Source organism: Rhinoraja longicauda, chromosome 10, assembly GCF_053455715.1.
Source record: "Rhinoraja longicauda isolate Sanriku21f chromosome 10, sRhiLon1.1, whole genome shotgun sequence".
In the NCBI taxonomy this organism is placed as follows: domain Eukaryota; kingdom Metazoa; phylum Chordata; class Chondrichthyes; order Rajiformes; family Arhynchobatidae; genus Rhinoraja; species Rhinoraja longicauda.
This window is the reverse complement of record NC_135962.1, coordinates 19,037,678-19,048,523: the sequence shown is the minus strand read 5'-3', so window position 1 is coordinate 19,048,523 and position 10,846 is coordinate 19,037,678. Positions and strand designations below refer to the sequence as shown.

General features: G+C 40.9%; 1 protein-coding gene across 1 annotated transcript in view; it reads right to left on the bottom strand.

The window, feature by feature from the left end:
* LOC144597248 (alpha-(1,6)-fucosyltransferase-like) overlaps positions 1-10,846 on the bottom strand; it is a 585,852-nt gene that overhangs the window by 254,595 nt on the left and 320,411 nt on the right. Inside the window, 1 exon segment of the mRNA XM_078406318.1 lies at positions 574-643. The gene's annotated coding sequence lies outside the window, so the exon portion shown is untranslated.

Genomic DNA, 10,846 nt, shown 5'->3' with positions numbered 1-10,846 from the left:
AATACATTTATTGGCCAAGTATGTGCATATACAAGGAATGTGCCTTGGTGCTCTGCTCACAAAGGACAACACAAACATACAGTTAACAAGTTTACCTGTTGGTTTAAACCGAAGATACACAAAATGCTGGGGTAACTCAGCGGGACAAGCGGCATTTCTGGAGAGAAGGAATAGAAGACTTTTCGGATCGAGACCCTTCTTCTCAGGGATAACCCGCAAACTTCTTCGGGGTCTTGACCCGAAACATCGCCCATTCCTTCTCTCCAGAGATGCTGCCTGTCCCACTGAGTTACTCCAGCATTTTGTGTCGATCTTTCGTATCCAGAACCATGACTGGTTCTTTTTCCATTTGTGATATCTAACCTGCTGGGTTTTTCAAGCATTTTATGTTTTTATTTCATATTGGCATCTTTTTTTATTGATAGATCACTTTCTTTTAATGATATCCAGCCATTCAATAACACATTCAGTCACAAATAAAATATTACCACAGCTACAAAGTTAGAAATAACCTGGCATTTTTCTGCGGGGTGTAATTAGTACAGATTCGAGGGCAAGTTAGTGTAAACTTACCTCAACACACAGCCCAAAGAGCAAAACTCAGTTGGAGCATTTCGTCCTTCAGTGCTGGGCTGTCAAATTCCTAGTGGAAGCAAAAATAAACATGAGGCTCTATTTCATATGGACAATGCCAAATGTACTTACTATTAACATAAAAGTGGCTATGCCTGCTTTTAAAAATGTGTTTACAATAATCACCTGACTTTGAGGAATATGCAACTTCTTTTCAAGTCTGGAGCTTAACAAACTATTACTGTGCTCAGTAATATCCAGATAAATATGTAGAAGAATCAAAAACATTGGTCTGTATCTGGTTAGCATTTTGCAAATTCTTATTCCTCAGCAAAATAGAATTAACAGACTATATTATCCATGAAAACTCTGAGCTGAGATGCACAAATGCTAAAGTTGGCAGCAAATGCATACTGAATAATTAGAAACATTTATTTTGTTTAATTAGGTAGAAACGTATCACCATTTGTCATTGGTGAGCTACTTGCTTATGGTCCGGTGAGAACTAACCCACCCATTTAGTCTCTGGCTCCTAACGCAATTAGGAATAAAGTATGAAAAATCCTGGTCTCCATTAATGGGTCCAATAGACTTGATAGCATCAATAAGCCAAGCTGTTGATCAACCTTCTGATTATTGAAAGCAAATATAATGCACTTGTCCCCATAACTGTTGAATTATCTCTAGTTCACACCGTGGCAATTATGTATCTTTTTAATCTTTTTGCTTGCTCCTCTGCTGTGTGAGAGGCAAATGTCAGAAACATCTCAGAGTATGGGACACAAGGGTTCAATATCAGATCCTAATGATGTACACCATGAATGTGTTTATTAATTGGGTTATATGAGGAGAGTCTAATGGCTCTGGGCTTGTATTCGCTGGAGTTCAGAAGGATTGGAGGGGATCTCATTGAAACCTACCATATAATGAAAGGCCTAGATGGAGTGGATGTGGAAAGGATGTTTCCAGTAGTGGGACAGTCAAAGACCAGAAGGCATAACCTCAGAACAAAAAGATGTATCTTTAGAATGGATACATGGAGGAATTTCTTTATTCAGAGGGTGATGAATCTGTGGAATTCTTTGCCACAGGTGGATGGGTAGCCAAATCATTTGTATTTTTAAAGCAGAGATTGATAGATTCTTGATTAATAAGGGTGAAGGCAGGAGAATGGGGTTGAGAGGGAAAAAAAGATCAGCCATGATCGAATGAGAGAGTAGATTCGATGAGGCGAATGGCATATTTTATTTTATTAATTGTATGTTTTACGGTATCATCAATTGATGTTGTTTAGCAAAATGGATGCATCAGGGTACTTTGCCAGCTACAAACCCATGCTTTGCACACTACTTCCTGGTCCACACTTCTTCCTGGTGACACCCCTGGTCCACACTTCTTCCTGGGCCACTGACATCCCTGGCAACATCCATCTATAATTTGCCAGAAGTCTATGTTGGAACCTGTGCTACCCGAGGCACAAGGAGTTTTCCCAATGAAGAAAACGATGAAGCTAAATTTATTGGACAGTTATGCAAGTCTAGCCTGCATAGGAATGTAACTGTTAATTCAGCAAGGGTTTGATTAATGATGTTTGAGTTGGAGTCATGATCAATACCAAAATAGATTAGCAACTCGGCCAGATGTCTTTGATTCTTCAGTCAAAACGCTGCTGATTCTCTCTCATATAGTACACAGTCATAATGCTTGCACTTAAGGGCACCTTTATACTATTAACTTACAGACTTTAGAAACAAATCAACAGGAGTAGGCCATGCAATTGCTTAAATTTGTTTATCTCACAAGGTTTTTAGTGATAGAAGCAGAATTAGGCCATTCAGCCTATCAAGTCTACTCCGCCATTCAATCATGGCTGATATATCTCTTCCCCCCCTAACCCCATTTTCCTGCCTTCTTCCCATAACCTCTGACACCTGTACTAATCAGGAATCTATCTATCTCTGTCTTAAAAATATCCATTGACGGCCTCCACAGCCAAATGTGGCAAAGAATTCCCCAGATTTATCACCTTCTGACTAAAGAAATTCCTCCTCATCTCCTTCCTAAAAAAACCTCCTTTAATTCCGAGGCCATGATCTCTGGTCCCAGATTGACCCACAGGTGGAAACATCATCTTCACATCCACTCTATCCAAGCTTGGTTTAACTTGGTTTTGACATTTTCAATCAATTTTCAATGGCCTTAACGTTAATCTTCAAGTTCTGTTTTATTGTTCAGAACAGCGCCATCAGAAAAAATAAATTTGCTTTACCCTTACAAATCTTTTAAATGTCTTATATACTTTAACTATAATCACCCCTTAATCTTCTATTTAATTAATTTATCAACTGGATTATGCTAGTAATCCAAACCCAGTCCACCAACAAGATCTACGTTGAAACTTAACCATTTGTTCATAAGTATTTAAAACAGACTTCAAAGTTGTCCCTTCCTGTGCCAAAGAGATCACAGTGGATGACATTCACTTGCTATATTTTCAAAAATTGGTTTCATCGACTTTTACACTTAATTGAATTTTGAACCAAAATTGCATGACAAATCCAACTTCTAGTTAGTTCCCAAAATGTACTTGATACAACAAGCCAAGGTCTCTATGAATGCAAAATAAAATATTTTTTTCTGAGCTTCTTGTTCCATGTGCCTATCTAAAAGCCTCTTAAAAGCCACTATCGTACCTGCTTCTATGTGCAATAAAATAATACATATTCCTGCTCTCCAGAGGTGTCGCTGAGTTACTCCAGCATTTTGTGTGTATCTTCAGTGTAAACCAGCATCTGCAGTTCCTTCCTACACAATACATATTCAGCCACTGATATACTGAGGTTTCAGAAGTGCTTGGTGATAAGAATAATTATTTTATTAAATAATAGACTGGAAATGTTTACAGCAAAATTCTGATAACTCAGCAGGCTCAGAACTTTGGTGGTGCTGCTGATTCTGTAGAATTCTGGATGTTATTCTTATTTATAACCTTGCAAACTTTTAATTTACATAATTGGACTGAGATGAGGAAAAACTTTTTCACCCAGAGAGTTGTGAATCTGTGGATCTGTGAAATTCTCTGCCACAGAAGGCAGTGGAGGCTACTTCACTGGATGGTTTTCAAGGGAGAATTAGATTTAACTCTTCGGGCGAAGGGAATCAAGGGATATGGGGAAAAAGCCGGAACGGGGAACTGATTTTGGATGATCAGCCATGATCATATTGAATGGTGGTGCTGGTTCGAAGGGCTGAATGGCCTACTCATGCACCTATTTTCTATGTTTCTATATTCACAGAGCAGTATAATACACTTTCAGTGAACCCTGCAACTCTTAACGGATGAAGGGAAATAAGGCCCTGGTCAAATAAAAAGCATTGGAAATGGGGTCCAGGCAAGTTTAAAGGGATTGTTGGAAACAGGGCCCTGACAAGTTCAAAGGAATCAAGACAAACATAACCCGGTAAACCAAATTTCCAAATAGTCACACAGCTGATTACTGGAGACTTTCTGCAATGCCATCAGAAAATTAACCCCCATCATCACTTTTCACCTCGCAATGTTTTAGATAGCACGCAAGTAAAGCTTTCCACTGTACCTCGGTACACGTGACAGTAACCTAAACTAACTAACTAGATAAATCACACGATTTGCAAGCAGAAGCCAAATGTCAAGAGCTGCAAACCTCCGGCATCAAAGTAGTGTATTCTGAAGGGAAAAGGGCAGAGGAATGATAACACAACCAAGATTGTTGCAAGGCAGCATTGTGCCCTGGGTGAAGAGCATTTTGATTAACTATTAAAAGCTTTGCATTCATGCTGCAATATTTAATTTCCAATCTCTTGATAAATTGCTTGCACCTAATACATCTTTCTTGCATTATAAATCATCCTTTGAATTACAAAAGCCATGCAAAATTGAATCATTTCATTTTTTAACGTTATTTTGCACCTGTGGTAGTACCCAGATGCCTTAATTCACCTTTCCCCATCTATTTCTTGCTCAGAAAATTCCCAGCACCAATAATGATTATGTTTTCTTACCTCAAACACAGTCCATTCATCTTTAGACACAATTGTGATGTTAACTCCAGTATCACATACCACTGGGTCTTAACCTATTCGCAGTCTGTCTTAATTCTTCCCCTAGTTACCAATTAACTAATATGCTCTTATTGTTTTCATTTCTTTACAGCCTTTCTAATCTTGCTATAGCTGATCAACCTAATCAAGGTAAACATCTAACAATAAAGTTTAATATCCAAGATTAAAGCTAACTGCTGCTCACAATGACAGATTCACAACCTCAGTTCTATTGTTGGACAGACCTGGTTTTAAATCAATCAGGTCTGTTATAGAGAAGCAAAGCACTATGTCATAGATATAGATGGAACAGAGAAATACACCTGGGTGTGCAAATTCAACGACAAATGCAGGAAAACAAATAAATTCTATTGTGCAGCATGTTGAGAACAATAAGTATATTGCAGCAAGATTCCATTCAATTTTAATTCATGGCCACCTAACTTTCTGAAGGCATCGATTCCAATGTCCAACTAAATGATGGCAGATTTATTCTTTTGTCAAGAAAGTGGCAGGGAATGAGATTTTCCTTTCAAGTTTGTGGGTTGGATCCTCAAGGCCACCAGTTTAACAGGCAAGGATGCACACCAAGACTGAGTTGCATTCAGCGTGATGACAACACAGAAGAGTGGTGACATTACGAGAACATAATCAGTGGCAAACTTTGCTGCAAGTTGCCAAGGTGTTGGCATAGACTCTTCTCCTTTTTGCTGTCACTGGATTAAAGCATTGCAATGTCCAACCTAGCCATGTAAAGTTTTTACTGTCATCATAAGGGCAGCTGTTCCCAAAGGTAACACATCAATAACATGCAACTGTAATTAGAAATGGGCAATTCTTGTACTTTATATCCCAAGAACACGAATTAACATTACAGAAGCTCCAACCATTAATGGGAATCAAGAAAAAAAGCTGGGGTGAATCATAAGAATCTGCAGCATTCAAATTCATATCTGGAGTCCGCATTTGAAAATTAAGTCCATTGTTGCTTGTTGTCGCCTTTTACACATGACTAGTATCATTAGGCCTCCTCTTTTGTTCAATGAGATCAATTCTGTTGGTTATACTTTTGCCAGAGACACTGAGCTCCATCTCATTGTGGTTTCACTGAAGTGTGTCCTGGTATGTTGCTGACTGATAAATAGAATTGGACAGTGGTTGAGAGCTGCACACACAAGGACATACTCAAATTTGATTCTGGTTTGTTATGTGTTGCTTGCTGTGCAGCCTCTTAATGTAATATTCAGCTTATCGAATCAAACACAAATGGGTTGACTGCACAGCCTTACATACAACTGTTCTCTGACTTCAACTTGAGGGGCAGATTCACAGCCATTGTGGCACTCGCGGTTGAATATGACAAGAGATTATACAGCCAGATATACAATAACAATTTGAAGAATATTATATTTTATTCAGTCATCTGAGTGCATGACACCTTCAATGTTCAAAACCCAAAATGTTTATCACCTCTATTGAGAGTGCTAGGGCTCAAATGACAATGACTTATCCGAGTTCAAACAATCATGCTTTGAATAATTCTGATCTTTTAATAAATCTTTGAAACCATTTTGTCATTGGATATTCTCTAAAGTCATAGAGTCATACAACGTGGAAACAGGCCCCTCGGCCCAACATGTCCACACCGACCAACATGTCACATCTACACGAGTCCCACCTGCCTGCGTTTGGCTCATATCCCTCTAAAATTATCCTATCCATGTACCTGTCTAAATGTTTGTTAAAAGCTACATTAGTACCTGGCTCAACTACCTCCTCCGACAGCTCGTTCCATGCACCCACCACCCTTTGTGTAAAAAAAAGTCACCCCTTGGGATCCTATTAAATGTTTCTCACTTCACCTTAAACCTATGTTCTCTGGTTCTCGATTCCCCTACTCTGGGCAATAGACTCTGTGTGTTAACTGATCTATTCCTCTCACGATTTTGTACAGGTTTATCAACCTTCTGCGCTCCAAGGAATAGAGTCCCAGCCTGCTCAACCTCTCCCAAGAGCTCAGGCCCTCGAGTTGTGGCAACATCAGGTAAATAATGACGTGATTCCAACAGGATGCTCTTTGCCACGTCCCTTTCTAAATCAGTATCACCAACAACAAATCACTGGGTTGCATTCACTTCAGCAAAATATCTTGTTTGCATTTCCAATTGAAGGATAGAAGCAGATGTGAAATGAATGCTGTGCTAATACGTCATGTCTATTTGAAATGAAAACAGAAAATGATGGAAAAACTCAAAGTCAGGCAATATCAGTGGGAAGTGATTGGGGTGGCACAGTGGCGCAGCAGCAGAGTTGCTGCCTTACAGCACCAGAGACCCGAGTTCAATCCTGACCACAGGTGCTGTCTGTACGGTGTTTGTTCATTCTCCCTGTAACCATGTGAGTTTTCTCCCTCACTGCAAAAACGTACAGGTATGTAGGTTAATTGGCTTCGGTAAAATTGTAAATTGTCCCAAGTATGTAGGAATGCGCGAGGGTGCAGCGTGATCGCTGATCGGCACGGACTCAGTGGGACGTAGGGCCTGTTTCCGCACAGTTTCTCTAAAGTCCAAAGTTCTCTAAAGTCTAAAGATTTCAGGTCTGAGATCTGTTGTCAGAACCAGGAAAGACAGAAAACAAATGTTGACAGTAGAGAAGACGAAGAAAGACGGATAGGATAAAAGGAGTAGATAGGTACAAAATACTGGAGTAACTCAGCGGGTCAGGCAGCAGCACTGCTGCTAATAAAGTGCAGCAGCACTGCTGCTGATAAAAGGAGTAGACAGTGCAGCAGCACTGCTGCTGCTAAAAGGAGTAGACAGTGCAGCAGCACTGCTGCTGATAAAAGGAGTAGACAGTGCAGCAGCACTGCTGCTGATAAAAGGAGTAGACAGTGCAGCAGCACTGCTGCTGATAAAAGGAGTAGACAGTGCAGCAGCACTGCTGCTGATAAAAGGAGTAGACAGTGCAGCAGCACTGCTGCTGATAAAAGGAGTAGACAGTGCAGCAGCACTGCTGCTGATAAAAGGAGTAGATAGGCACAAAATACTGGAGTAAATCAGCGGGTCAGGCAGCAGCACTGGAGAAAAAAGTAAAGGTGATGTTTCAGGTTGGGACCCTTCTTCCTTGGGTCTCTGAACCCTTCGAACAGGTCAGAAGAATGGTTCAGACACAAAACAACACCTATTCTTTTTCTCAAGAGATGCTGCCTGACCCGCTGAGTTACTCCAGCATTTTGTGTCTATCTTCAGTATAACCCAGCATCCGCAGTTCCTACCTACACTGAAGATACTGGAAATCTCTGGAGTAGCACTGATAAGCTGTGACAAAATGAGATAATATGGCGGTCAGAATCAGATTACAGGCACACCCCGATTTATGTAAGGGTTATGTTCTATGAACCCTTTCGCAAGTCAGATTTTACACAAGTCGGAATCATCGACTGTGTCCGTTTCCATCCCCTGCCCAAAATAACTCAGAGTATTAATTGGAATCCAGCAGAAATCCCTCCCTGCATGCCCTCTCCTCATTCAAACCATCAGTCAATACTGCTGGGCTAAAGCTGCAAGTAAACTCAGTAGCAGCTAATAACTCAGAACCTCACCACACCATTTGTGCAGGAAATGTACAACCAGGTGCTCCAGAGATGCTGCCTGACCCGCTGAGTTACTCCAGCAATTTGCGTTTTGCTCAAGTTATTTGTAAACTTGAATTCCACCTTCGCTGTTGGGGCACTTTCTGTGGCGCACGGCCTTCTGGGTAAGCACTGCAGCCATTACCGACTTGTTTCGGATGTACACTTGAGTGATCGTACATTGTTGTGGAAATTACAAACTGCCTTGATTGCACTAGGGACTGAGTGCAGAATTGTTTATGTAAATACGAGCCAGGGAGGGTCTGTATATGTCTCTAGCTCATATACAGCTATGAGCATCGTGGCACATGTTGAACAGGCCATCCTATACCACTGAAAAGAAACAAAATGAGCCAAAGTGACAGATGGATGGCAGGCAGATATCGCCGGGTCTGATACAGACAGAAAGAGAGAAAGAACGACGTATTAAAATTTGGAGATTTCGATTTTGGGTCCAGAAGACTGCAGTTCATAAAGCTGCAACATAACCTCCTGACTCATACATTCAGGCAGCTCTGGACATTCAGGCAGCTCCAAAGACGTACAGGTATGTAGGTTAATTGGCTGGGTAAATGTAAAAATTGTCCCTAGTGGGTGTAGGATAGTGTTAATGTACGGGGATCACTGGGCGGCACGGACTTGGAGGGCCGAAAAGGCCTGTTTCCGGCTGTAGATATATGATATGATATGATATGACTTGGACCCCAAAATCCTCCCGCACATCAATGCTGTAAAGGGATCTTGCCATTAACTATTTACTTTCCCTTTACATTTGACCTCACCAAGTGCAAAAACCTCACACTTGCCCTGATCCTTTGACAGCGTCCTTCGCTGTCTGCACCCGCACCATTGGGAGGAGAAAGGAAACAGTTTCACTCCATTTTTTTCCTCTTTTGCAGCAAAGACCTGAACACATGCCATTCCTCCTAGTCATCTCCTGGTTAAAAACTCAGGCAAAAGTGTTTCTGTTCTCTTGGTGACTTCCATAAAGCATCCAATTAGATGGAGTGGCACAGTACTCGCACCTCTTTTAACTGAGAAGAATTATTGGAATAAATGTTTCAGTGTTGATACAGATTCGACAAAAGCATTTCTGAAAGTTTCCACATAACATTTCAAAAATTCTCTTCGAACCTTAATCTCCAAGTGAGCAAGGGCAGACAGTATTGCCTGAAAGTGGCACCTTGTCCTCACAAATCAGCTGTTAGAACAGGGCATTAGTCCAAGCAGAGGCTCACAGAACACGTCCCCTGTTGAAGAAAACTTGCAGGTCCTTAAAGTGGCAATCAGTCCCCTTAAAATTAGCAGGAGGTCCATCTGAGACATTTTCAGCTCCTCCACTAAAACAGAATCCTCCCCAAAATCAAACCAAAACTGGTGGTGCAGCTGAAAATCTATTTATTACATTAAAATACTTGTATAAAATACCAGCCATATTATCGACACTCATATCCAGGAATGATTAAAGATAAAAATTCTTGTTGAATACTTTGCTATTTGTAATTAAGGAAGTGTTGACAGTGTTCTCCGCTTCCCTCCCCCAACTGCTCCAGTGAGACAGGTTGAACAAAGAAATCCTTTGAAATTAAGTGCAGACAGAATCAAATCCCATGACTTATTAAATTTGTGTCGTTTATCTGCTCACTAACCCAGCAAGGTGTAATTAAGTGCTGCTGTGAATCTGCAGCAATACTCAGCTCTTTTCCTTTTGCTTCCTGAGTTTGATTATTTAAAACCGAGTCCAACACTTCCAAGTTTTTAACCCTTTCATAATGCAGATTTTCTGTGGACCTTATTAATTACAAGGTTTTTAACTGCAGCCCCTTGCTAAAATGTTTTGAATTGATGGTTTCAAATGGGGTGGCACATTGGCGCAGTGATAGAGTTGTTGCCTTATCCGGGTTTGATCCTGACTACGGGTGCTGTCTGTATGGAGTTTGTATGTTCTCCCTGTGACCGCGTGGGCTTTCTCTGGGTGCTCCCGTTTGAGGTTGAGGTCCTGGAAGTGGTGTCGAAAAGAATGAAAAAACGGGAAAATTGATGCTACACCGGCTATTGTTAATCTGGTGAGTAAGCAGAATCACCTGGCTTGTGCTGACAATGGGAATGTATGAACACACTGCATTATGTGGACTGCTTGGGTTAAGTGGCTCATCCCTCTGCTCTGAATCCTTTACACATCACACCTGAGACAGTTTAATATGTGGGGATGGTCAAGTGATGGTGGATATGGAAAAAACTTTCAGGCTCAGATCAGGTTTGGATTAGCTGCAAGCCAATTTTGGATCGGGTTACATTTCATTTTCATACCGAAGGCTTTATTTTTCCACTACCTTGTGGTGCAGTGAACAGGAATTACCCGCATTTATCCTTTCCCGGTGGTGCACTTTCACCATCTTACACCTGCCTAATGACTAGAAGCAGCCATGTGGATCTCCTGTTGAAAGTTCCTGAAGTATGGACTAGATGTGGAATAGTGTGACAGTGCTGTGGTAGTCAGTTATATCACAGAATTACCTTGGGGAAACGGAAAATATAATATATTCCTTCTGTTAGCGGGGC